Raw genomic sequence first — 26084 nt, 5'->3', positions numbered from 1 at the left:
CCACAAAGTCATAAACTCAGCCTGTTTGTACAATGTATCGTTTTAAAATCAGACGTTGAACCTAACTACACTGCTGATCGTATGCCTAACCTTAAATTAGATATATATGCTATCTAGGTGGAAACCCCAAACCCGTGCTGATCGTTGATTTCGAGACATCAATTGGGGCGGCAAGGTAGCCTGGTGGTCAGAGCGTTGGACTAGCAGCCGAAAGGTTGCAAGTTCAAATCCCGAGCTGACAAGGTACAAATCTGTCGTTCTGCCCCTGAACAGGCAGTTAACCCACTGTTCCTAGGCCGTCATTGAAAATAAGAATTTGTTCTTAACTAACTTGCCTAGTTAAATAAAGGTCTAATAATAAAATTGGGTATTCACTAGATTCCCCAGCCACAAAGTCAGAATAAACTGCCTTTATCGTAAAAATGTATGACAACAAAAATTAGCTAATTTAGGGTTAGCAGTGTGCTTAAGGTTACGTTTATATATATATACACACACTGTAGAAATAGGCGGGATTTAGCTATAATATAATTCTCATCAATTATATGCCGAGGCGTCACCCTTTCACAGAGTGGAAGAGAATTCCAGTGGCTATAAAACTCGGGCTGGTTCAGACTTGCCCTGTACAAGATCATCAGCAGACTTCATTTACCATCGTCTGACCAGTTCCCTCCGCTCAAGCCACGAACTGATGACCATCTGCAAAGACTTGGCCTCTATTGGTTGATCTGTCATGATATATTGCTCGTTTTTTTGTTTTTTTGTTTTTTTGTTTACGAAGCGATTTCTATTATAAAAAGCGCTCGAAGTTTAATAAATTATTATTGATATGACTTTGTGACAGTGGAAGCAAGTGACGACCCATCGATTGACGCAGACATCTTCAATCTGCCGCCCACTAGAAAACATCTGTTAAGATTAAGAACATTTTGAAAAACAACGTTGCATAAAAATAAAACATTGTTTTATTCTAGTTAAAACAGTTTGTTGTTGTTGCCCTATTTCAATGTCTTCCGCAGTAGTGTATAAGTAAGTAAAGAGAGAGAAAACATCTACAGAGATGGCATCATTAAAAAAAAGCTATTGCATATCAGCTTAATTCAATTAATAATCATATGGTACCCAGAAAGCATTCATCCCATTTTAACGTCCTCCATTCAAACCATATGTTGTTCTGTTTCAACATTACAAGTTAAAAACTAATATAAATTAAAGTTGAATTCCTGAAAATGGCTCTTCATCAAGGCAGCATCTTCGCTGACATCCTCCCTTTTCCCAGGATGGCGCTGAAACAGATAGCTATAATGCGGCCAGTCACACTTCCACGGCTGTGACTTGGGGGCTTTAAGGCATTTTCCTAACTTTTCACATCCTGGAGGTGCTCAGTTCTGTCAGTGAAAGAAACCACAGAAAACATTCTTACACATTCATGCACCTGAGCTGAACATGATTAAAATGATGTTCTCAAAGGAAACCACATGGGGGAGCTGCTGCTACACTCGCTATACACAGATCTCAGAATCATGGACAAACTGCTTCAGCAATGAGCATACAAAGAAAGCAATGTTCATTTTTAGCTGTTTTGTAAAAACCAAAACCAATGAGACAGACACTCCCTATTTTTTTCCAAAAGCAGCTAAAACCCACAGGAACAGTTGCTGAGACAAAAGGTCCAAGAATCACACTGCTGTGTTTTTCCACAAATAACAATAAGATAGTCTATTATTTTACGAACAAAGGGAAGGAAAATAACTCTGGTAAACAGATGTGAAATTGTGCCCACATAGTTTACTGAAAGCATTCAGCGTTATAAAAAGATAAAGGAAATGAGAAAAGGAGTCACTACAACAAGATCTTAATCCATTTCTTTTCTAAAATCAGTTTCTTTGAGAAAGAACACACAAGTCAGAGATGTTAACACTGAAAACAAAAGCCACAGAACAATACTATGAAACAAAATGTATTATATCAAACAAGTTAAAGGAGGCTACATGGGGAATGGACATTCTGTGTAATATTGATCTTACCATGACAGCCATGTCACACATATTGAGCTGGGGCACACCTGGTACCAGACCCTTCTGATGCTTCTGTACCACTGCTGTGATCCGACTCAGTGCATCCTGGTACTCCTTAGTCACAGCACTGCAGAGAAACACTCAGACGTAAGTAGTTGTGCAAAACACTCACCACACATACAAACATAACATTCAGTCAATATTGGCATGTGGTCACACCATCCAGAATTACAACAGCGCAGTAAAGGCATACGGCTACATCTTGTATTCACACACTAACACAGATGCACAGATTCACCTAAAATGTCTGAACAGGCATGAGGCTCTCCAATCAGAGCTTGGTCAAGGACAAACACTCAGGTTTTCACCTTCTCCCAAACACACAACACACCAATAGCGTGGTTATACAATTTAACATAGAGAATAGATGTCAGTCACAGCACATACACAGAAGGTCATTGCTCACACAAATGCACATTCACACACAAACACAGCAGGCCTACAATATAGACCAGTGTAAAACAATCTCTGTATGATTAGTAAAACATTTTTCATAAATCAGTTTCATAAATCTGAAGCTTAGTCTTCCATGTGCTGTACAGCCTAAAATGACTATTATCATTGTATGACACCTGCCTGCCTTTAAACAACTGATGTAATCCATAGCGAATGTACACACTAATGACTGAAACAGTTTAAAGCCAACAAGCTTAACTCATACGAGAGCCTTTTGAAAGCATGCGTGCACGCACACGCACGCACACGCACACACACACACACTTTGGGGAGCCCTCTCAGCAGGATTGGCCATGTTCCCCATCCCCTGTCTCTCAATTATTCTTGTTGGACACGGCGGAGCACCTCTGTGCATTATTATATTCAGTGGGTAAAACGCAGAGGCCCTGAAGTGTTTCAAAGGAACACTGCTCTGTCTGCTCTCAATAGGACCTGTAGGGTTAATGGGCTCTCTGTGTTTGGGGGGAGTGGGCGGTTGGTGGCGCGACACGTGGATAGACAAATATCACCAGTGCAATTACACCCATAATACAGTCGCAAGCAGCACCTGTGCCAGCTCTGTTCCCCCCGCCCCTCCCCAAAGCCAGCTCTCTGATTGGCCCTTGGGGAGGGTGTGCGTGAGGTGAAGTGTCAATTAGTGTAATAACCCCAGGCCCTGTCCGGCTCACACCGCCTATCCCCTCCATCTCCCCTCCTCCATCTCCCCTCCTCCACCTCCCCTCCACCTCCTCTCAACCTCCCAGAGGGCAGTGGGGCTTCTGACACACAATAGCACCTGCTCCCCTATTCCTCAGCCATGTGCTACTCCCATATTCACACCCTCTGCTCTCCCACCTTCACTACTCTACTGCCCCAGTGTTCCCCACCACAACTCATCCTTTAGGTCCTTAACAAGGCCATGGCGGTCTAAACTTACCATCTGCTCTCTGCCTTGGCTTGGTGGTTATTTCTTATGGTTGCGTGGTGCCGCAATACTGTGCAATGACCCAGAATCACAACATACCACGGCCTTGATCATATCTTTAATGAGTAAAGGTTTCTATAGAAACAAGTGTTTCATTTCAGATTAAATTTGACTATGTATGTATTTGAAATCACAAACTCAGCTTCCTGGACCAAAGACAATATCTTGATCAAAATGATGGAGATTTCATTACCATCCTATCTGTTCTCTGCTCTGTATTGATCACTGTGATTCGTTTTCAGATAACTTCTGAAGCTGCTTTATCTCACTAAATATTAGAACCATACATCAGAGCCAGACCAAACACAGTGTACCAACACAGGCGGCTGGTGGCACCTTATTTGGGGAGGAAAGGCTAATAGTAATGGCTGGAACGGATGTAATGGTATTAAACTCATCAAACACGTGGTGATTTCCATGTGTTTGACAACATTCCATTAACTCCATTCCAGCCATTATTATGAGCCGTCCTCTCAGCAGCTTCGTGTGGTGTGCAAAGTGTACACTCAGCCCTTTTGTGTCAACAGACTATTCTTTGTCTATGCGTTGAGCACCCTAACCCTAAAAATATATAAATAACAATATATGTATTTCTCTCCTCCCTCTCCACAAATAAACAAAGAAAACTCCAGTCAGCACAGCCTCATTATCATTACTAGAACCCTTAGCCCACTGGTGTTAAAGCAAAAACTGGAATAATAATAACGCTGCATGCAAATGAACTCTTTTGATTTATAATGCATGACACCCAGGGGGAAGGCAGCATTGCTCAGGTGTGTCACTACACTCTGATTAGTGATTCATAACCCCACTGGTAGAGCGAACACACACACACATACACACGCGTGCGCACACGCACACACACAGCAGCAGGCATCAAGCAGAGGGAATTGAAGAGACAATCAAATACCTCTGCCCTTTCTCCTCCTCCTGTGGAAATTGAGCGAATCGGTGAAGACTATTGATTGGGGGCTGAAGTGCTAGTCGGCAGCAGATGAGGCCAGAGTGTGCAGGGCTGCCTGCTACATTAGCCCGAGGCTGGGACTTAAGTGCTCAGCACAGGGTGACAAGGGCCCAGGGGAAGTGAGCCGGAGCAGCAGGAGCCAGGGCTAAGTCTCAGTCCCACTAGGACACAGGCAGGGAGAACTGGGCTGTCTTACTATACACTGGACCCAGTCAGCCACACCTTCCCACTGATCTATTAACCACAGGAGTCATGTACCACACCAATAGAAGAGGACCAATAAGAAAAATGTCATGTGCTCATGTTCAGTCTGAAAACGCTTAACCGTAAATTCACTGACAATCTGAATAAATGTTTTGTCTAAATCTCACAGCGGTAGAATGCTGATCTCTGTGTGCTTGTGATTGTCTTGTTGTTGTATATCAATGAGATAAAGACTAAATATGAAATATCCTAACTCAGATATGAATGGAAAAGCATCTTCTATATCCCCTTGGATTCATGCAGCAGGTCTCTAGTGAGCGTGTCCATGTATCCTAAATGGCTGGGACAGTGGAGCGACTGCCTGGGCAGCGTGTGTTACTGCTGTAGTATCAGCCTGCCACACAACTGAAGGTATGCGTACAGACAGGCCCTACATCATCTTAAGTGGCTCTTTAGGTGCAGACAGAGATTAATGACGGCCAGCCGGTCCAGCTGGGTGCCCAAGGAGCACATGGCCAGCAGCCTGCCTGACACACAGACAGGAGAGAAGGAAACAGAGAGAGGGAGGAGGTGGGAGGGAGGGCAGTGGGGGTGGATGGTGGCTGGGTGTCATCACTGGGGCTGGAGAGATGGGGCTGGAATATTGTGACCTCGCGGTCCACCCCAATGACCCCCACCCACTTGGAGTGGGGAGAGGGGACACAGGGTCCTCTCTCCAGGTGCCAAACCAGCTCCTCCTCTCCATAAGTCTGGGACACGGCCAAATTAACTCTCCAACACAACACTGCTATAGATTTTTCTGTTTTTAATTATGCGGCTTGAATGGAAGAGAGCAGAGATGAGATGGGCTGATCAAAAACAACATGAATGTTTAATTATTCCATCTCCCTTCAAGTGAAAAAAGGAGTAAGGGGAGATTAAGAGAGGAGAGAGTGATAAAGTGAGAGACGAAGAAAGAGAGACGTATAGAGAGATGGTGAGGGAGGGAGCCAGAGGGTGGGAAACAGCCTGGGGGACAGGAGCTAATCCGACTGAAGAAAACATTAAGGAGAATGAAGACGGATCAGAGAGAAAGCTAGATAATAGGAAATTGTATTCCCCCATCAAATCATTATGGAAACTATATGAATGTGTGTCATGCTTTTGTTCATCTCTGAGTGTCTTTGCCAATAAAAAAGTGAAAAAAAAAAGAAAAAAAAAAATATATATATATATACACAGAACAAGTATTTGATACACTGCCAATTTTGCAGATTTTCCTACTTACAAAGCATGTAGAGGTCTGTAATTTTTATCATAGGTACACTTCAACTGTGAGAGACGGAATCTAAAACAAAAATCCAGAAAATCTCACATTGTATGATTTTTAAGTCATTCATTTGCATTTTATTGCATGACATAAGTATTTGATACATCAGAAAAGTAGAACTTAATATTTGGTACAGAAACCTTTGTTTGCAATTACAGAGATCATACGTTTCCTGTAGTTCTTGACCAGGTTTAGTTGCCCTGGCTGTGTGTTTCGGGTCTCTGTAATGCTGGAAGACCCAGCCAAGAACCATCTTCAATGCTCTTACTGAGGGAAGGAGGTTGTTGGCCAAGATCTTGCGATACATGGCCTCATCCACCCTCCCCTCAATACGGTGCAGTCGTCCTGTCCCCTTTGCAGAAAAGCATCCCCAAAGAATGATGTTTCCACATCCACCCTCCCCTCAATACGGTGCAGTCGTCCTGTCCCCTTTGCAGAAAAGCATCCCCAAAGAATGATGTTTCCACATCCATGCTTCACGGTTGGGATGGTGTTCTTGGGGTTGAACTCATCCTTATTCTTCCTCCAAACACGGCGAGTGGAGTTTAGACCAAAAAGCTCTATTTTTGTTTCATCAGACCACGTGACCTTCTCCCATTCCTCCTCTGGATCATCCAGATGGTCATTGGCAAACTTCAGACGGGCCTGGACATGCGCTGGCATGAGCAGGGGGACCTTGCGTGTGCTGCAGGATTTTAATCCATGACGGCATGATGTGTTACTAATGGTTTTCTTTGAGACTGTGGTCCCAGCTCTCTTCAGGTCATTGACCAGGTCCTGCCGTGTAGTTCTGGGCAGATCCCTCACCATACTCATGATCATTGATGCCCCACAAGGTGAGATCTTGCATGGAGCCCCAGACCGAGGGTGATTGACTGTCATCTTGAACTTCTTCCATTTTCTAATAATTGCGCCAACAGTTGTTGCCTTCTCACCAAGCTGTTTGCCTATTGTCCTGTAGCCCATCCCAGCCTTGTGCAGATCTACAATTGTATTCCTGATGTTCTTACACAGCTCTCTGGTCTTGGCCATTGTGGAGAGGTTAGAGTCTGTTTGATTGAGTGTGTGGATAGGTGTCTTTTATACAGATAACGAGTTCAAACAGGTGCAGTTAATACAGGTAATGAGTGGAGAGCATTAGGGATTCTTAAAGAAAAACTAACAGGTCTGTGAGAGCCAGAATTCTTACTGGTTGGTAGGTGATCAAATACTTATGTCATGCAATAAAATGCAAATGAATGACTTAAAAATCATACAATGTGATTTTCTGGATTTTTGTTTTAGGTTCTGTCTCTCACAGTTGAAGTGTACCTATGATAAAAATTACAGATCTCTACATGCTTTGTAAGTATGAAAACCTGCAAAATCGGCAGTGTATCAAATACTTGTTCTCCCAACTGTATATATGTATTTAACATTTATTTGACTAGGAAAGTCAGTTAAGAACATATTCTTATTTACAATGGCGGTCTACCGAGGAACAGTGGGTTAACTGCCTTGTTCAGGGGCAGAATGACAGATTTTTACCTTGTCAGCTAGGGGATTCGATCCAGAAACCTTTCGGTTACTGGTCCAATGCTCTAACCACTAGGCTCCCTGCCGCCGAATAATGGTTCTTTTGTACAATTAAGGCCATTTTTGTCCACATTTTTACACCATCACAATTACATTTAATGTATAGAGAAAAATGAAAAGGTCTTCTAAATATAACACCCAACTGTTTTTTACACCACTAAGGGGTCATGTTCGAAGGCACACACAGCCCTCCCTCTCGATTTATATGAGAACAATTTGTCTTGCAATTTTAACTTATAGCAGTGGGTCTGAGGCAAGACAGCGAGATTTAAAGAGCTATTTGCAATCACAAAGAATAGTGTTTAATCAGCCAGTCTGGGGCTGCAAAGATCAATCTTCAGTCCTCACCGCGCCTCTTTCCCACAACTGGATCAGTATTGATCTCATAGATCCTGTCCACCAACATCCTACAACCCCCTCCTCCTCCTCCTCCTCACTTGTCTTCTCTTATTTAACCAGAGGCCTGCTGTTTGTTGAGCTGTGTGGAGATTGGCTGACCAACCCCAAGCCCTGTCTATATTTCCCTTGCTTTTCACTTCACGTTCAGTATAATCTAACAGTACATCAGGGAATCTTTGTATGTTTTAGTGAGCACTCACCTGATAGGGTATTTCTCCCAGTGGCCCCGCCCCAGGTGGAAGATGAGTGGCTGCATTGTGTGCTCCTGTTGGGTGTGGGTGGTCACGCCTGCCACCTCTTGGCCTGGACAGAAGTTAATGCCCTGTTAGCGTAGACACACATATACACAATTGATCTTTAGCTTCTAACGCCCACTTCACAGAGGACAATGGAGACTGTTGTGGTAACAGATAACCTATTTCAACTGACCCTGTGAAAGTGCCCTTGAAAAGAAAATTCAATTAAAAAGACTGTCAATGATGTCCACCTACAGACCGACACTCTCACTGCACACCTGAACTTGATGCAGTCTCTCTGTTTGAGGATATGGAGGAATCTGTCCAAGGGAGCGGAGTGTAGATGTGTACAGTACATGGTGTATAATGTGTGTGACTATATCTGTTTGGTATATAATATCATGTCTTCCTCACTTCAAACCTGTCAACATGTTCTCTTTGCCCTGGGGTTACGGTATGCCTGTGGCTGTTACCTATGTGGCTACTCTATCTGCCAGTCAGAATGTGGGGCCATGGCCTTTACGATTGTCCTGTGGACCCCCAAAAGTGTGCAGGCTTGCTCCTCTATACCTTCCTCCCTTCCACCCCTCCTCTGGCGTAGCAGCCTGGCTCTGACAGAGGCTGATTGAGTCACAGCCCCCTCCAGACCCCCTGGGGATACCTCTCAGGTGCCCTTGTGAGCAACACGACTAATATTGAGAGAGCACTCATCTGTAAGGCACTCTACCTACCCCCCTCTGGGACCACAAGCAGTCACGCTCAAAGGAGCACAGGCACGAGCGCACACACACCTCACCTCAGTACACTGCATAGCCCACTATGATCCAGACTTGCCCACATAGTGTCCTGAAGCAGTCTCTGTGCTTTGCTCTTTGAAATGTAAAATAACCTAAATCCCTTTGGACTGTGAGAAAGCCCTTTTAATCTCTATCCAAGAAAAAGACACAGCAGAACTCCATATCTCTCATGATATTAAGATAGCAGATCTTACAGCAACGTTCTTTTAAAGATGGAGTAAAGTAGCCAACATTATAAGAAGAATCAAGGGACATAACATGGAATGCAAAAGTATAATTTTGGTTTCATATTTTCCTCAAAGAAAAATATTCTATAAAGAGTCATATTAAACGTATGCTACCCACCAAAGACAAGTCCGAGCAGATAACATCAGATACAGACCGTTCCCATTCCCAACGCAATATAATACCTCACACCATTACCACACCATCTAACAAGAGCTTCTAATGAAAACCACTTAACCCTGTGAAATGTCTAATTTTGCACATCACTGAATCTCCTGGATTTCACCAGAAAAATCACAGTAGAGCTCATGGCTATTAAGCCATGATTGAATTTCAAGTTCAGGAAAGACACACCATCCTTGTTTTATCTTAAATTGAACATAAACAGTAAATACACCACATTACTTACAACTGGTAAGAAAATAGTAAGCTTGAATGATGGATCAACGTTTCAGCACAATATTCAGACCCGTTTAAAACCGCTTGAAATAAAGAGTGGTTTTTCTGTGTGATGGATGCTCTCGGGTGAGATGTGAGGGTCAAGCGTCATTGTAAAGCTCTGAATGCCTGCTGCCCATTCTGGTGAAGAACCGACACATTAACTCTCAGAGTCAGCTTTGGAGACCCAGAGCCTCCCCTTCAAACCATCCTTTGCTCGCAGACACACACATTTACAAACACGCTCACGCACACACCAATCGATAGGGAACACACAGGCAATCAGACGCCATTATTTGTGAAGTTCCACTCCAGTTCACATGAGCTGATAAAGGAGGCTGCTATTGATTCAGCGGCCCTCTAGGCGAGAGCAATTTAAGCAACCGATGGGGCATAATGCAAACTTGCACGTTTGAAACAGAGGTTTCTGAGGGAGAGGAGCAGGACACATTTTAAAGGGGGCCAAGAGGAGGAGAGAACACATTCTCACTCCTCAGGGCATAGGAAGGAGGAGTGGGATACTCAGCAGGAGGGGAGAACGCTCCACCAGCGACAGCCAGTGCTGATGAATGATAGTACTTTGGTGAAGTGGGGTGTCCTCATTAATATTCATTAGCCACTGATGTACACAACAGCCACTTGATGAGCTGTTTTCAAGATAACACTGACTACCAAATGTGTGTTTTTGGAGAGCACTGTGGATGGCTGGTTGAGGGTGTGGGGGAGAGAGAGAGACAATGAGAGATAAACTGCAGTCAGAGAGACAGCGAGAGAGACAATGAGAGATAAACTACAGTCAGTGATGGCACACTGGGTGAAATTCCACAGTGTGCCATCACAGCAGCAAGATTTGTGACCTGTTGCCACGAGAAAAGGGCAACCAGTGAAGAACAAACACCATTGTAAATACAACCCATATTTATGCTTATTTATTTTATCTTGTGTCCTTTAACTATTTGTACATTGTGTATATATATATATATACATACATATATATATATAATATGACATTTGTAATGTCTTTACTGTTTTGAAACTGTTGTATGTGTAATGTTTACTGTTAATTTTTTGTTGTTTTTCACTTTATATATTCACTTTGTATGTTGTCTACCTCACTTGCTTTGGCAATGTTAACACATGTTTCCCATGCCAATAAAGCCCTTGAATTGAATTGAATTGAATTGAAATTGAATTGAGACAGCAAGAGAGCGAAATACACACTACAGTGACTCACTTGGTTAAACTCCTCCCACGAGTTGCTCCACGTCCAATTGGGGGCCTTGTAAGGCCCAACCCTGACTGCCATAATTTCATTGCCGCGGTAATAGAAGATGGGCCTGTTGGGTGTGAAATGGGATTGGTGACTGCTGGATTCCTGTGATAAGCAGCAGCCCCCCCTCAGCTCCAGCCCCCCCCCCCCCGTGCTGCACTGCCTGGCCCTCCCTCGCCTCCTCGCGCCCCACCACCACACTGCCATGGCTCATCCCATTATGTGCTTGGTGGAATACCTTATCCACCAGGGTGGTCCCTCTCCCTGGGCCCCAGCCAGCAGCCTCCCTACAGGGGGCACCGCTACCGCCTCTCCCAGCTGCGAGTTCTAACCTGTTGATGAGTGTGTTGTTATGGAGGACAGGGCTGAGGTCCAGTCCATCTATGAGCCTGTCGTCTGGAACACTGAGGCCTGCCACAGACAGACTGGTGCTGAACAGATCCACCGCAGTCCCCAGCTGCTGGCTCACCTGGAGATGGGAGAAAGAGTCCTGGTATTGAACCGTAACACACTGGAATTCAAACCCAGATAGAATCTCATTGTCTAAGGGTGCTGACATGAAAGTTTAACAGCGATTGTTGTAGGAAGTTAGATAGCTTGCATGGGCATCCATATGCGCCAGAACAATGCACAAACGGATCAATTTATTTACAAATCTTAAAAACTTTGTTCCCAAATTACAACACTTTATTTGCTTTAATCAATGAATATCCTGTCAAAATGCATGAGCGTCTCCTCCAAAGCCGCAGTGAGTGTCCATGTTAGGATCCTGAACAGCGCAGCGCGGCAGCCTTGTGAAGCGCCGTGATCAGAGCAGGGCTGGGGAGCAGAGAGAACCTCTCCTTAGAGCACAGTGATTCACACTACTGGGAGGCTGTGATACACCAGCAGCCTGATCCAAGGGATCCCTCACCATGCATGAAACCCAACACGACAGCACAATGGCAAACAGTGTGCACGCGCCCCCTATGAAAGTCCACCATTACAGCGGATGGGATGGAGTGGGGGGGGGGGGGGGGGGGGAGTCCTGATGATGCATTTCTTCAGTCTCCTCTATAATCTGCGCTCGCAGGTTTATTATAAACCTCACAAACGCCTCTGTAAATTAGGAGAAAAAGGGGAATGAGGAAAAAGAGAGAAGATGAGGCCCGGGCAAGCGCTAGCTGTTTTATCTCCCTTCCCCAGTCCCTGTGAAGAGCTTTATTTTATTTATAAACTTTGAACTATTTTCAGATAAAATGCAATTTTTTTCACTGTCATCCTTGATCTTCCATTCCATTCTCTCCTGAGCAGCCCTTTGAGGGAGACGGCACGCTCACAATCAGATAGTGCTATCAGCCCAGAGCAGCTGCGCCGCCATGTGCCTCCATGCTCCTATCAGCTGCCTGCACACACACCACCAAAATGAATTCCTTTTTCTCCCGCAGCCACTGCACCAGCCAGAAAGGGCCCTGCAACACATTCCATTATCTGCACTCTGACTCTTAACACACACACACACACACACACACACACACACACACACACACACACACACACACACACACACACACACACACACACACACACACACACACACACACACACACACACACACACACACACACACACACACACACATGGCATAAAAAAAGAAAAAGGACAATTAATGAAGTTGACTACCAGGTAGCACAGGTAACCCTAAATTCTCCACCAAAAAATGCAAACCATTTTTAAAAAATCTAAATATTTGAAAGAGACCATTTCATTATCTCCCATTTATTTCCATTTCACTTTTCTCTCCATTCGGTACATTTCTTTCTGTATTTTCTCTTTTTGCCAGCCTTTTGTCTATGTGGTTCTTGGTTAAACCCCGATGGTAGTTATCTGACGTGGCAGACTTGCTATCCCTGTCTAACGCACTCAGGCTCCGTGTCGCCCAGCTGATAAACACAACAAAGGGGATTGTGACAGTGGCAGCAGCAGCAGCGTTTTGGGGGGAAAGCCCCCCTTTCCCCCACCATCCCAGCCAGCAAGCCTCATCCCACCGCGGCCCCACAGTCACCGGGGGAATTTGAACCTGCGCCCGGCTCCCGCCGTCAACCTCATCTCTCTCATTCCAACACATCTCCCAAAACTCTCTCTGGCACTCAATACTAACAAGTAACACTTTCATTAGAGCTACAGTTGAAGTCTGAGGTTTACATACACTTAGGTGGGAGTCATTAAAACTTGTTTTTCAACCACTCCACAAATGTCTTGTTAACAAACTATAGTTTTGGCAAGTTGGTTAGGACATCTACTTTGTGCATGACACAAGTAATTTTTCCAACAATTGTTTACAGACGGATTATTTCACTTATAATTCACTGTATCACAACTCCAGTGGGTCAGAAGTTATATACACTAAGTTGACTGCGCCTTTAAACAGCTTGGAAGATTCCAGAGAATTATGTCATGGCTTTAGAAGCTTCTGATAGGCTAATTGACATATTTTGAGTCAATTGGAGGTGTACCTGTGGATGTATTTCAAGGCCTACCTTCAAGGCCTACCTAACTCAGTGCCTCTTTGCTTGACATCATGGGAAAATCAAAAGAAATCAGCCAAGATCTCAGATTATTTTTTTGTAGACCTCCACAAGTCTGGTTCATCCTTGGGAGCAATTTCCAAATGCCTGAAGGTACCACATTCATCTGTACAAACAATAGTACTCAAGTATAAACACTATGGGACCAGGCAGCCATTATACCGCTCAGGTAGGAGATGCGTTCTGTCTCCTAGAGATGAACATACTTTGGTGCAAAAAATGCAAATCAAATCCAAGAACAACAGCAAAGGACCTTGTCAAGATGCTGGAGGAAACAGGTACAAAAGTATCTACACTGCTCAAAAAAATAAAGGGAACACTTAAACAACACAATGTAACTCCAAGTCAATCACACTTCAGTGAAATCAAACTGTCCACTTAGGAAGCAACACTGATTGGCAATAAATGTCACATGCTGTTGTGCAAATGGAATAGACAACAGATGGAAATTATAGGCAATTAGCAAGACACCCCCAATAAAGGAGTGGTTCTGCAGGTGGTGACCACAGACCACTTCTCAGTTCCTATGCTTCCTGGCTGATGCTTTGGTCACTTTTGAATGCTGGTGGTGCTTTACCTCTAGTGGTAGCATGAGACGGAGTCAACAACCCACACAAGTGGCTCAGGTAGTGCAGCTCATGGTGCATCAATGCGAGCTGTGGCAAGGTTTGCTGTTTCTGTCAGCGTAGTGTCCAGAGCATGGAGGCGCTACCAGGAGACAGGCCAGTACATCAGGAGACGTGGAGGAGGCCGTAGGAGGGCAACAACCCAGCAGCAGGATCGCTACCTCCGCCTTTGTGCATGGAGGAGCAGCACTGCCAGAGCCCTGCAAAATGACCTCCAGCAGGCCACAAATGTGCATGTGTCTGCTCAAACGGTCAGAAACAGACTCCATGAGGGTGGTATGAGGGCCAGACGTCCATAGGTGGGGGTTGTGCTTACAGCCCAACACAGTGCAGGACGTTTGGCATTTGCCAGAGAACACCAAGATTGGTAAATTCGCCACTGGCGCCCTGTGCTCTTCACACATGAAAGCAGGTTCACACTGAGCACATGTTTAATTTTATTTATTTATTTTACCTTTATTTTACTAGGCAAATCATTTAAGAACAAATTCTTATTTTCAATGACGTCCTAGGAACAGTGGGTTAACTGCCTGTTCAGGGGCAGAACGACAGATTTGTACCTTGTCAGCTCGGGGATTCGAACTTGCAACCTTTCGGTTCCTAGTCCAACACTCTAACCACTAGGCTACCCTGCCGCCGAGAGTCTGGAAACGTCGTGGAGAACGTTCTGCTGCCTGCAACATCCTCCAGCATGACCGGTTTGGCGGTGGGTCAGTCATGGTGTGGGGTGGCATTTCTTTGGGGGGCCGCACAGCCCTCCATGTGCTCGCCAGAGGTAGCCTGACTGCCATTAGGTACCGAGATGAGATCCTCAGACCCCTTGTGAGAACATATGCTTGTGCGGTTGGCCCTGGGTTCCTCCTAATGCAAGACAATGCTAGACCTCATGTGGCTGGAGTGTGTCAGCAGTTCCTGCAAGAGGAAGGCATTGATGCTATGGACTGGCCCGCCCGTTCCCCAGACCTGAATCCAATTGAGCACATCTGAGACATCATGTCTCGCTCCATCCACCAACGCCACGTTGCACCACAGACTGTCCAGGAGTTGGCGGATGCTTTAGTCCAGGTCTGGGAGGAGATCCCTCAGGAGACCATCCGCCACCTCATCAGGAGCATGCCCAGGCATTGTAGGGAGGTCATACAGGCACGTGGAGGTCACACACACTACCGAGTCTCATTTTGACTTGTTTTAAGGGCGTTATATCAAAGTTGGATCAGCCTGTAGTGTGGTTTTCTACTTTAATTTTGAGTGTGACTCCAAATCCAGACCTCCATGGGTTGAGAAATTTGATTTCCATTGATACTTTTTGTGTGATTTTGTTGTCAGCACATTCAACTATATAAAGAAAAAAATTATGTGGATATATTGAAGCAACATCTCTAGACATCAGTCAGGAAGTAAACTTCCGACTTCAACTGTATGAACAGTACAGTCACGATGGCATGCTAGGTTTACCTACACACTGATTAACTTTTTTTGTTACTTTAATCTATCAAATCACTGTGCAGTAAGACTGTGGCGATCACATAGATTGTAATGGACTCTTCATCCTCTGTCGACGATTCTTGTAATGAGTTTGAGAATGTTAGAAGATAACTTTACCGAGCCTAACCTGAAACTGGACCAACCAAACCTAGCTGTAGTTTTTAATCTGAAACGATTTTAGAGTAGGCTTTGTTAATGTTTGCTGGCCTCTACCAGCAATCCTCCTAACAAAAGCGACGTGGCACGTGTGGCTGTTATGTTCAGGGCTTTATGAAACTGTTCAATGTGCAGATGAACAGAGAGATTTCAGCGCCGTACAAAGCAACAGAGAGGGAAATCCTATTTTTGGCCCCCAACATCAGGGAGATGAAACGAAACCCATACGAGAAATCTGCTTTGTCATAGACTCACAGAGGTGCTAGTCCCATGTATTCCTGCCCGATCCACAGACTAAAAACACAGATGGCTTTCAGCAGGGTTCCCCAACTGGCGGCCCGCGGGCCAAATGTATTATTATAAATTATACATTTGTAAAAAAAAAAAAAAAAGACTGTAAAAACCACAACAAATCAGCTCCAAGTGATTTTAATTTTGGAAATCTGTTCCCAAGTATTCCCACGTATAATAGAGAGATGTATGAGATCGTATACAAATGCAAGCGAGGTTTGAAATTGTTATCTTTTAGTCAAATATTATATCTGTTTGGGCTTCTTGTGGTCAATTTGCTGTCTACAAATTATTTGTAATTATGTTCCGGCCAGCTGACCATCCACTCAAGACAAAAACATCCCGCGGCTCAATCTAGTTGATGATCCCTGTTCTTCAGCATAACAGTGGTGCCTCATTCAAAATACTCCATTCTCAGAAGTGTTTCATCTGCAGTAATTTCTCTAGTTAACCCACCAGCAGGTGCTACAGACAAACGAACACACAGAGGTTGAGCTGTCATGGCACTGCACCAGCACACCAAAGACCCTGCATACAAAACCCTCCCTACCTTCCTGGCACTGCCATCTTTTCCAGAAGAAACCCTGTAGAGCTCTGCACCGGGTGCACCCTTCCCTCTCTTCTCCCAACCACCCCTTTACTTCTCTTTTTTCCTGTCCTTTATCCTGTGCGCCTGGCATATTCAGATACAGAAGTCCTCATTACAGCTCAATCCAACCTCAGCAAACACACAAACAGATTAGCCGCTTAACACGCTCCCAATCCCCCTCTCCCTCGCCACTCTGCAGCGCTATCAGGCCACAGCACACCCCTCAGATATGAGCCGGGGGCAGGGCTTACTTCAGCCTACAGACTACTTCCTCCGCTCGCTCCTCCAAAAATCCCTCTGCGCCACAGCCCCGTGTCACAGCTGCCCCTAATACAATTAAAAGTCATTTGCAAAACGCACAGGCTTAGCGGATCAGGGGGAAAGTCCTCCTCACAGGCTCACAGAGGAGGAAGACAGGAAAGGGGGGGGGTTATGAAGATGAACCTTGCCACCTCAAAAAGTATTTGAAAAAAGTACACACACACACACACACACACACACACACACACACACACACACACACACACACACACACACACACACACACACACACACACACACACACCAATGCCAGCACCTGAGGAGAGTTGAGTTGTGATGATGTTGAGGACATTGATACACAATCGAAACAAAGAACTACAATGATATGAGAGAGACAATTACTGAAAGGACGAATTGTAATTACTTTCTAATGTGGTACCTGCTTGAAAACCCAGCTGCTTACAAACAGATAGCACTACAGTGACTCACAGCTGTGTGTAAATACCAGGAGGTGTTCCCTAACTCCAGACAAGTAGAACACCAAGAACATATCTAGAACACCTGGAACCTGGAGATGTTCCGGACAGGTAGAACAGAGAGAAAGAAATCGTTCTCACCGTGCCTGCTGGGATGTGTTCAGGCCACCAGGTGACGGCAGGTTCCCTCATGCCCCCTTCAAATGTAGTTTCTTTCCCACAGAGAAACGGGCCGTTACTGCCACCTCGGGGGACAGAAACACATCACTCACACGCTAAGCACCATGATAAAGAGATTACTAAAACAACTTACTTTAAACACAACTGAAAGGAGCCCCAAACAAAGAAAATACCCACACATACTACTCATAGACATAAGAGTACATTACTCACATCTATCCATACAGGCATGTATACAAGAACTGTAAGAAAACAGCATGGAATTGCATTTGTTGGTATCAGGGGATGAGTTGAGAGACTAAATCATGGCGTGTAGCGCTTACTTTGCTTGGGGCCGGACATCACTGCGGCCCCGTTGTCTGAGGTGAAGAACACAAAGGTGTCCTTTTCGATGCCCAGAGCACGTAGCCAGGCCAGGATCTGTCCAACAACGTAGTCCAGCTCCATCACTGAATCACCGTACCGTACCTGCAGTACACACACAAGCCATTCAAACTACAGTATCTCAGGAACTTCAAATGCCCAATCCCAACTCACCATAGAGACAGACAACCAAGCTACAATATCCTAGAAAACAGGGAGGTAAATTAGGTATTTCCTATCAAACATTTGGTATTTAGCAACAAGGGTTTTCATACAAAAAAACATGGACTAAAAGCCTGTTGGAAAAAATAGAAAAGTGTTCCATCTCAGTGTGAGCCACCCATCCCAAGCACCTGGCTAACACTTTTCATCTCTGATCCATTTCTCTGTCAACAAAAACCTCATTTGGCATTCTGAAGAAATGCCTGCTTAGTGAGACCTGAGTATTCACAGAGACTGAGAGGAATACTAAGTGACCTGAGCCCAGATGAGCAACACATCCATTCACCCTCACCACAACGACAGAGGGGCAAAGGGGTGTGAAGAATCTACATTTAACTGACAAATATCCTCAGAGCAGGAAAGAGGTTTTTTCTTCTCTTCGTTATTACAATATTTTTCTGATTTTCGATTTTGAATCTTCATGTTGATACCGTGAGTCTTTTTCCAAGTGGCATCGAATTCCGCTCACGTTTCCAGGTGTGAGATGGGCAATAGATCACCTAGTAGAATACGCAGTGCCTCATGCTAATGACTTTCCCCACCCCGTAACACTGCTGCAGGCACAGAAAATCCACTTCACACATTCACAAAGCCCCTACATCAATGGCCTAAGACACAGAGATCCAAGCAGAGTTTTAAAACAACAAGCCAGTTTGGTAAACATTGTTCGAAAACAGAAATACTGTACCGGGGTAGAAAATCATCATGAGACATGTACTGATTATGGCCTTTAATAGCCAGATCAGCAAAGCCAACAATGATACAGGTGAATAACCAAGATGGTGTCCAAACCCTCTGTTCGGGGAGAAATGCTCCATGCTTTGTCAGCAACACATCACATGTCTCTGTGTAAGACTTTGCAGTGTCAGTTTCTATATATGACATTATTATTGACATATTATAATTGTAGATTCAAGTGTTGTGATCCTACCGCCCCCTCTGGCTCTTCCCCAGGAACCGTTTTGAAGCGTGCATAGGGTCTGCTGCCCGGTAGAGAAGAAATGGCCACTGGGCCATGTTTTGGTGAAATATGACATCAAGGCCCTCCTGAAAGGAAAGAAATGTGATCATAGTCTGCTATCAGACCAGACACCATCCAAAAACTTCACTACAAATCTGACAGAGAACAGTAGTGCAATAGGAACATTTAAGATGAATAAAGTTAATATTCAGTTAAAAGTAATTAACACAATGCTTAGCATATTATAACTTTTCCCTTTATATAATACGGATGATTTCCAGTGTTCTATTTGGGACACTCATTTGTGTATGGGTTGATGGTAACTAGACTTGATACTGGGTATTATGGACTGTTCTCATATCTGTTGATCAGTGGCTGATTTAGGTATAGGCAACATGGGCAGCATCCTGAACAGGGAGCCCGCAACATTTTTGGGGGGAATGGTGACATTTGCTCAATCAGTTTTCCATCGCTCATTTGCATGTCACGTCATTGATATCGTGTCACCGTGTGGGACCGTGGGTCAATTAACCTTGTCGGAGTGGGCGCCCTGATTCTAGTTTGTGAGCTAGGCAGGCTACTGCCTGGGAAGGTCTCCCACTCAGAAGTACGAGATGGGGAGGGGGCGGGGGTAAGGTTGACCTCAGGTCTCCCCACTGGAAGCCCGAGGTAGGCCCTTTTATTGGGATCGATTTCCCTGTTTGTGGGTGTTTGAAGAATCTACATTTATAAGTGCCATTGCATTGAGCACAGCCATTACATTTGTAATTTCCATCCAGTAGGGGCGTTGTTCAGGAATATCTTGGGGTGGTAAATCAGAGTTTACCAATTGGTCTCTGAGATTTCTGCCCCGTGAGAATACGACCAAGGGAAGGTCCGAAAACACATTACCGAGACTATCATCGGATTTTAAGATGTGCCAATGTTTGTGAACAATTCCCTTAATTTGTTCAGAGCACTTTGAATAGCGGGTAGTTAAAACGCAAGAATGCGTCTTTTTGCGAGACTGACCTTGAAAAACACCCACAAACAGAGAAATCGATCCCAATAAAAGGTGTTATTACGTGCTCCACTAAGGCAGTTATTTATCTTATAACTTGTCCTTGTGGTAAAAAAAAATGTAGGTAAAACAAAAAAGCAAATTAAAAGTACGTATTTCAGAGCATCATAGCACCATTAGGTGTAAAAACTTTACTTATCCAGTTGCGGCCCACTTCTTGGAGGCAGGCCACTTGATTTAGTCTCTGCGTTATATTGGCATCGAACATGTCACCCTCCCTAGGAGAGGGGGTGACCTTGATCATTTATTGTTAAAACGAGAGACTGCCTGGATCTTTAATTTAAAGAACCTTGCGCCCTTCGGTCTCAACGTAGACTTTGATCTGAAGCCATTCTTGTGATTATTGTGACTTTGCCATTGTAATTGTGTGTAAACTTGTATAGTCAAATTAATCTATGATCGTATGCTATCCATTTGTTTGTATGCTGTTCTTTGTATGACATTTTAATATTTGATTATTAACCAATGATATTAGGCCACTCCTGGCCATGATTACAGACACCTGTGTCTTTTGACACTATATAAACAAGTCATCCCGCAGTGTTTGTGATTATACCCTGATGAAGACAGCTTGGCTGTCGAAATGTTGGTATTACATTTTTGCATCTGAGCTCCAAGAGTGTGCAGCTTTCTTTTCTATTTGTGGTTGTAACTTATTTTTTATATTTATGAGTCTTATATATTTATATTTACATAGTTTTAAATGTTATGATTATTTATTTGTGTTGTTCCAAATGTCTGGATAAAAATGACAGTTAGTGCAGAATGGAGCACGGGAGGGGGGGATGGGGGACTGAAGTGGGGGTTCGCCCAGGTGGCCATACAAGCTAGAACAGCCACTGCTGTTGATAGTGATTGACGCTAGACTGGAGGTACAAAGACCGAGGACATTGATTGTTATTATTTTCTGTGACAGTGTGCAATTCTGTAGCAGTTGATGTTGTGACTTCCTACCTGCCTCTCAGCAGGTGTTTACAGAACATTGGTGCTGTGAGATTAGAATATAAGGGCTTGCTTTGAAAAGGCCAGTTAGACATTTTCTCTGCTGCTGTGGTGGAGGTGTCTCCCTGTTGTAACTTGTAATTAAACTGGATTGGTTTTGATTGACTTCATCAATGACTGCTCTCCTTTTTGTTCACCTGGAAATTCCTATTGCAATAAGTATTTGTAAGGAAGAACTGAGACGGACGTCTGCCACTCAATCACTTAATTCCAAGTAGATTTGTGGAAGGTTAGATTCTCCAATTTTCTTATCGATCCCAAACTCCCCATCGTATCTGAAAAGAAAAGGTGGTTCATTAGTTTCCATGTCATCTACATAAGTACAATAGTTATTAGTTATAAATAGGACTCATACACAACACTCACACCGTGGCTATTTAATAAACAATTTGTTTTATTCCAAAAACCCAGACTTTGAGAAGCCCATCCTCCCAGGCTGTGATTAGAGGGAAGTTTAGAGAAGCAGATTTGAGAAGTCTCTGAAGAGCAGGGGAACTGTTATGAGATAGTACTGAAGCGTGGAACGGTAGACGCAGCAGCGCCCGCCGTCTCTCTCATGCTCGGGCTGTTCCAGGTGTCCTCACACGCCGCCAACGCAACCTGCCGTCTCCTGGGTGCGTGTGTGTGCGTCTGTCCAGGCTCAGGCACGCTATGCTGATTAAACCCACGGCTAAGCGCAAAAAGCGCCCGCCTGCTAGCGCCAATGACCCTGAATACACATATGGCTGTTTTGGGGAAAACAAATGGGCGGAAAATGGAATACACAAGCGCAGCTGGTACAGAGAAGAGGAGTAAAAAAAAAATATCCTCATTCAGAGGAGCAACCAGCCGAGCCAAACACTGAAAGAGTCCGGGAGAGAGGATTTTTATGTTTTCTGTTCTGTGTGAGTGAGGGAATGAGTGTTGGTGTGTGTGTGGGGTGTGTGTGTGTGTATACCTTCCCACCATCTGAGAGTTGTTGTAGACCGGGACATTAGGCCTGTCGCTGCTGTTGTAGGGACCGAAGTGGCAGTTTGGAGCACCAAAACATTCATCAAAACCATGCTCCAGAGGTAGGTGATGAGCTCTGTGACCAAGATGCCTTAGGCCAGGAAAAAAAGATGGGGGAAGGAGAAACACAGAATTAGAATTGTTACTATTGTTACCACTTCAAAAAAAAAATAAAAAAATGGTGCCCACCACTTGCCGATGATCTTGTTGTTCTTCAGTACCTGTGGTAATAGAATTTTATCCTTTGAGATCCCTCCTACTATCTCCTGGGGTGTGTAGGCTGCAAAGGTCAGGGGTTACATTCATTTGTGGGGCAAAGCAGCAAGAAAATATAACTCAGGAGTAATAGAATAAAAGACATCAACATCATGTTTTGATAAACTATTTAAATGATCAGCTGAATGCGTAGTTAATGTGGGAGAGGCTGCATGTGATTTTACATAAAGTTCCACAGTATATAACTAGTCAGATCCGGGTTAAGCGAGCATTTTCTCAAGAAGCAGTGCAGCTTGGCGGGGTTGTGTTTCAGAGGACACACGGCTCTCGACCTTAGCCTCTCCTGAGTCCATACGAGAGTTGCAGCGATGGGACAAGACTGTAACTACCAATTGGATATCACGGAATCAGAGGGACAAAAGGGGGTAGAAAATGAATAAATAATAATAAAGAAATATATATATATATATAAAAAGTCTAATAAAAAAATTGTGTGCAAAGCTGTCATCAAGGCAAAGGGTGGCTATTTTGAAGAATCAAAAATCTCAGACATATTTTGATTCATTTAATACTTTTTTGGTTACTACATGATTCTATATGTGTTATTTCATAGTTTTAATGTCTTCACTATTATTCTACAATGTAGAAAATTGTATAAATTAAGAAAAACCCTTAAATGAGTAGGTGTGTCCAAACTTTTAACTGGTACAGTATGTATGAACCGAGTTGAGCTTTGCATTTGGGTTTTGCGTCAGGCTATATTTTCAAATACAAATATATACACTGCTCAAAAAAATAAAGGGAACACTAAAATAACACATCCTAGATCTGAATGAATGAAATATTCTTATTAAATACTTTTTTCTTTACATAGTTGAATGTGCTGACAACAAAATCACACAAAAATTATCAATGGAAATCAAATGTATCAACCCATGGAGGTCTGGATTTGGAGTCACACTCAAAATTAAAGTGGAAAACCACACTACAGGCTGATCCAACTTTGATGTAATGTCCTTAAAACAAGTCAAACTGAGGCTCGGTAGTGTGTGTGGCCTCCACGTGCCTGTATGACCTCCCTACAATGCCTCGGCATGCTCCTGATGAGGTGGTGGATGGTCTCCTGGGGGGGGATCTCCTCCCAGACCTGGACTAAAGCATCGGCCAACTCCTGGACAGTCTGTGGTGCAACGTGATGTTGGTGGATGGAGCGAGACATGATGTTCCAGATGTGCTCAATTGGATTCAGGTCTGGGGAACGGACGGGCCAGTCCATAGCATCAATGCCTTCCTCTTGCAGGAACTGCTGACACACTCCATCCACATGAGGTCTAGCATTGTCTTGCATTAGGAGGAACCCAGGGCCAACCGCACCAACATATGTTCTCACAAGGGGTCTGAGGATCTCATCTCGGTACCTAATGGCAGTCAGGCTACCTCTGGCGAGCACATAGAGGGCTGTGCGGCCCCCCAAACAAATGCCACCCCACACCATGACTGACCCACTGCCAAACCGGTCATGCTGGAGGATGTTGCAGGCAGCAGAACGTTCTCCACGGCGTCACCAGACTCTGTCACGTCTGTCACATGTGCTCAGTGTGAACCTGCTTTCATCTGTGAAGAGCACAGTGGCAAATTTGCCAATCTTGGTTTTCTGCCAAACGTCCTGCACAGTGTTGGGCTGTAAGCACAACCCCCACCTGTGGACGTCGGGCCCTCATACCACCTTCATGGAGTCTGTTTCTGACCGTTTGAGCAGACACATGCACATTTGTGGCCTGCTGGAGGTCATTCTGCAGTGCTCTGGCATTGCTCCTCCTGCTCCTCCTTGCACAAAGGCGGAGGTAGCGGTCCTGCTGCTGGGTTGTTGCCCTCCTACGGCCTCCTCCACGTCTCCTGATGTACTGGCCTGTGTCCTGGTAGTGCCTCCATGCTCCGGACACTACATTGACAGACACAGCAAACCTTCTTGCCACAGTTCGCATTGATGTGCCATCCTGGATGAGCTGCACTACCTGAGCCACTTGTGTGGGTTGTAATGTCCGTCTCATGCTACCACTAGAGGTAAAGCACTGCCAGCATTCAAAAGTGACGAAATCATCAGCCAGGAAGCATAGGAACTGAGAAGTGGTCTGTGGTCCCGACCTGCAGAACCACTCCTTTATTGGGGGTGTCTTGCTAACTGCCTATAATTTCCACCTGTTGTCTATTCCATTTGCACAACAGCATGTGAAATTTATTGTCAATCAGTGTTGCTTCCTAAGTGGACAGTTTGATTTTACAGAAGTGTGATTGACTTGGAGTTACATTGTGTTGTTTAAGTGTTCCCTTTATTTTTTTGAGCAGTGTATATATAATGGGAGCTCACCCTGGATATTGTGATTAAGCCACGTACCATTTCAGTATATGATTACATTTATAATTAACATTCAGTGGCTGAATCCTTTAATACCCTCTCCGTGGCGTTAATACAAATAGCCAGGTATGATGCACTTGGCTTCCTTCAGGCACTCACATCACACACATATGAGATAAGCAATTGATTAGGTCTTATTTGCTTAAATATTAATTAGAAAAAAAGAAAAGGGTCGATCTATTTTGCATAACACGTTCGTTCAAATTCCCAAATTAGGTATCATTAGCATATTTCAATAGTGTATTATCCCTATTAGCATAATGAGTCTTCTCCCCTCTATCACCCAGGCACACACAGCTTAGGCTTCTGATGTATGCATCACATTGTTTCAAACGGCTTTTGAGGGATTCCTGGCTGCACCTACCACCAACCTCTCACCTAAATCCCACTTCACCACAGTGACGTTATCATCACTGCAACTATTCCTCTCCAATGACAATATTATGTGGCACTGACAGTCAGGTTCTTATGCACCAGCTTTCCAGACTATGAATTCAAGAGGATTGGGATTTTAATAAAGTATTACATGATTTCTTTTTTAAAACCTTTATTTAACTAGGCAAGTCAGTGAAGAACAAATTCTTATTTTCAATGACGGCCTAGGAACAGTGGGTTAACTGCCTGTTCAGGGGCAGAACGACAGATGTGTACCTTGTCAGCTCGGGGGTTTGAACTTGCAACGCTCTAACCACTAGGCTACCCTGCCGCCCTATGTATGTAGCTGACACTGACATGGAGAGCAGAGGGGGTTAGCTGTGTAGAAGTTGGGGAACAGCATCCCCTGGGCAACCATGGAGTCAAAGTTTGGGGTCTCAGAGGGCTGGCCAAACACCCCCACATCCCCAGCCCATCTAAACATAAGAGGAACAAGCTGTCAAATGACAGTGGATCAGAGAAATGGTTGGCATTTCCTGACAGAGACCAAATACCAAGCACATGTTTGCATGCTGTGTAGTATTGTATGTCAATATGTGTCAAGTATACGTGGCATATAATCAGAGCAGACACAGCCTTTCCATTTGAGTAATCATGCCACAGGTTTTAGAAATAATTTTGAAAAAGTATCACTCCTCAAACTAAACCTACATCAACATCTTATGTCATCCATAAGAATGATGACAATGCTCGGAGTCGACTTGTTTGAAGGATTATCTGCCCAAATACCACATATTAAACTACAAAACAATATCAAAGTTTGAATTGGACAGACATCTATTGCAGTGATCACATGATAACACATTCAGGAAGCACATGACGATTTCTCATTGTTTGCTTTCACGAGCGATTTTAGCGCAACACTTGCGCATA

The 26084-nt window shown here is 44.2% G+C and overlaps 1 pseudogene; it reads right to left on the bottom strand.

Moving 5' to 3' along the window:
* Positions 1-72: 72 nt before the first annotated feature.
* On the bottom strand, positions 73-25870 carry LOC124034863 (annotated as a pseudogene).
* Between the last annotated feature and the right edge of the window lie 214 nt (positions 25871-26084).

Source organism: Oncorhynchus gorbuscha, linkage group LG05 (assembly GCF_021184085.1).
Source record: "Oncorhynchus gorbuscha isolate QuinsamMale2020 ecotype Even-year linkage group LG05, OgorEven_v1.0, whole genome shotgun sequence".
NCBI classification, from domain to species: Eukaryota; Metazoa; Chordata; class Actinopteri; order Salmoniformes; family Salmonidae; genus Oncorhynchus; species Oncorhynchus gorbuscha.
The sequence above is the reverse complement of the archived record's forward strand: the minus strand, read 5'-3'. Positions and strand labels throughout refer to the sequence as shown.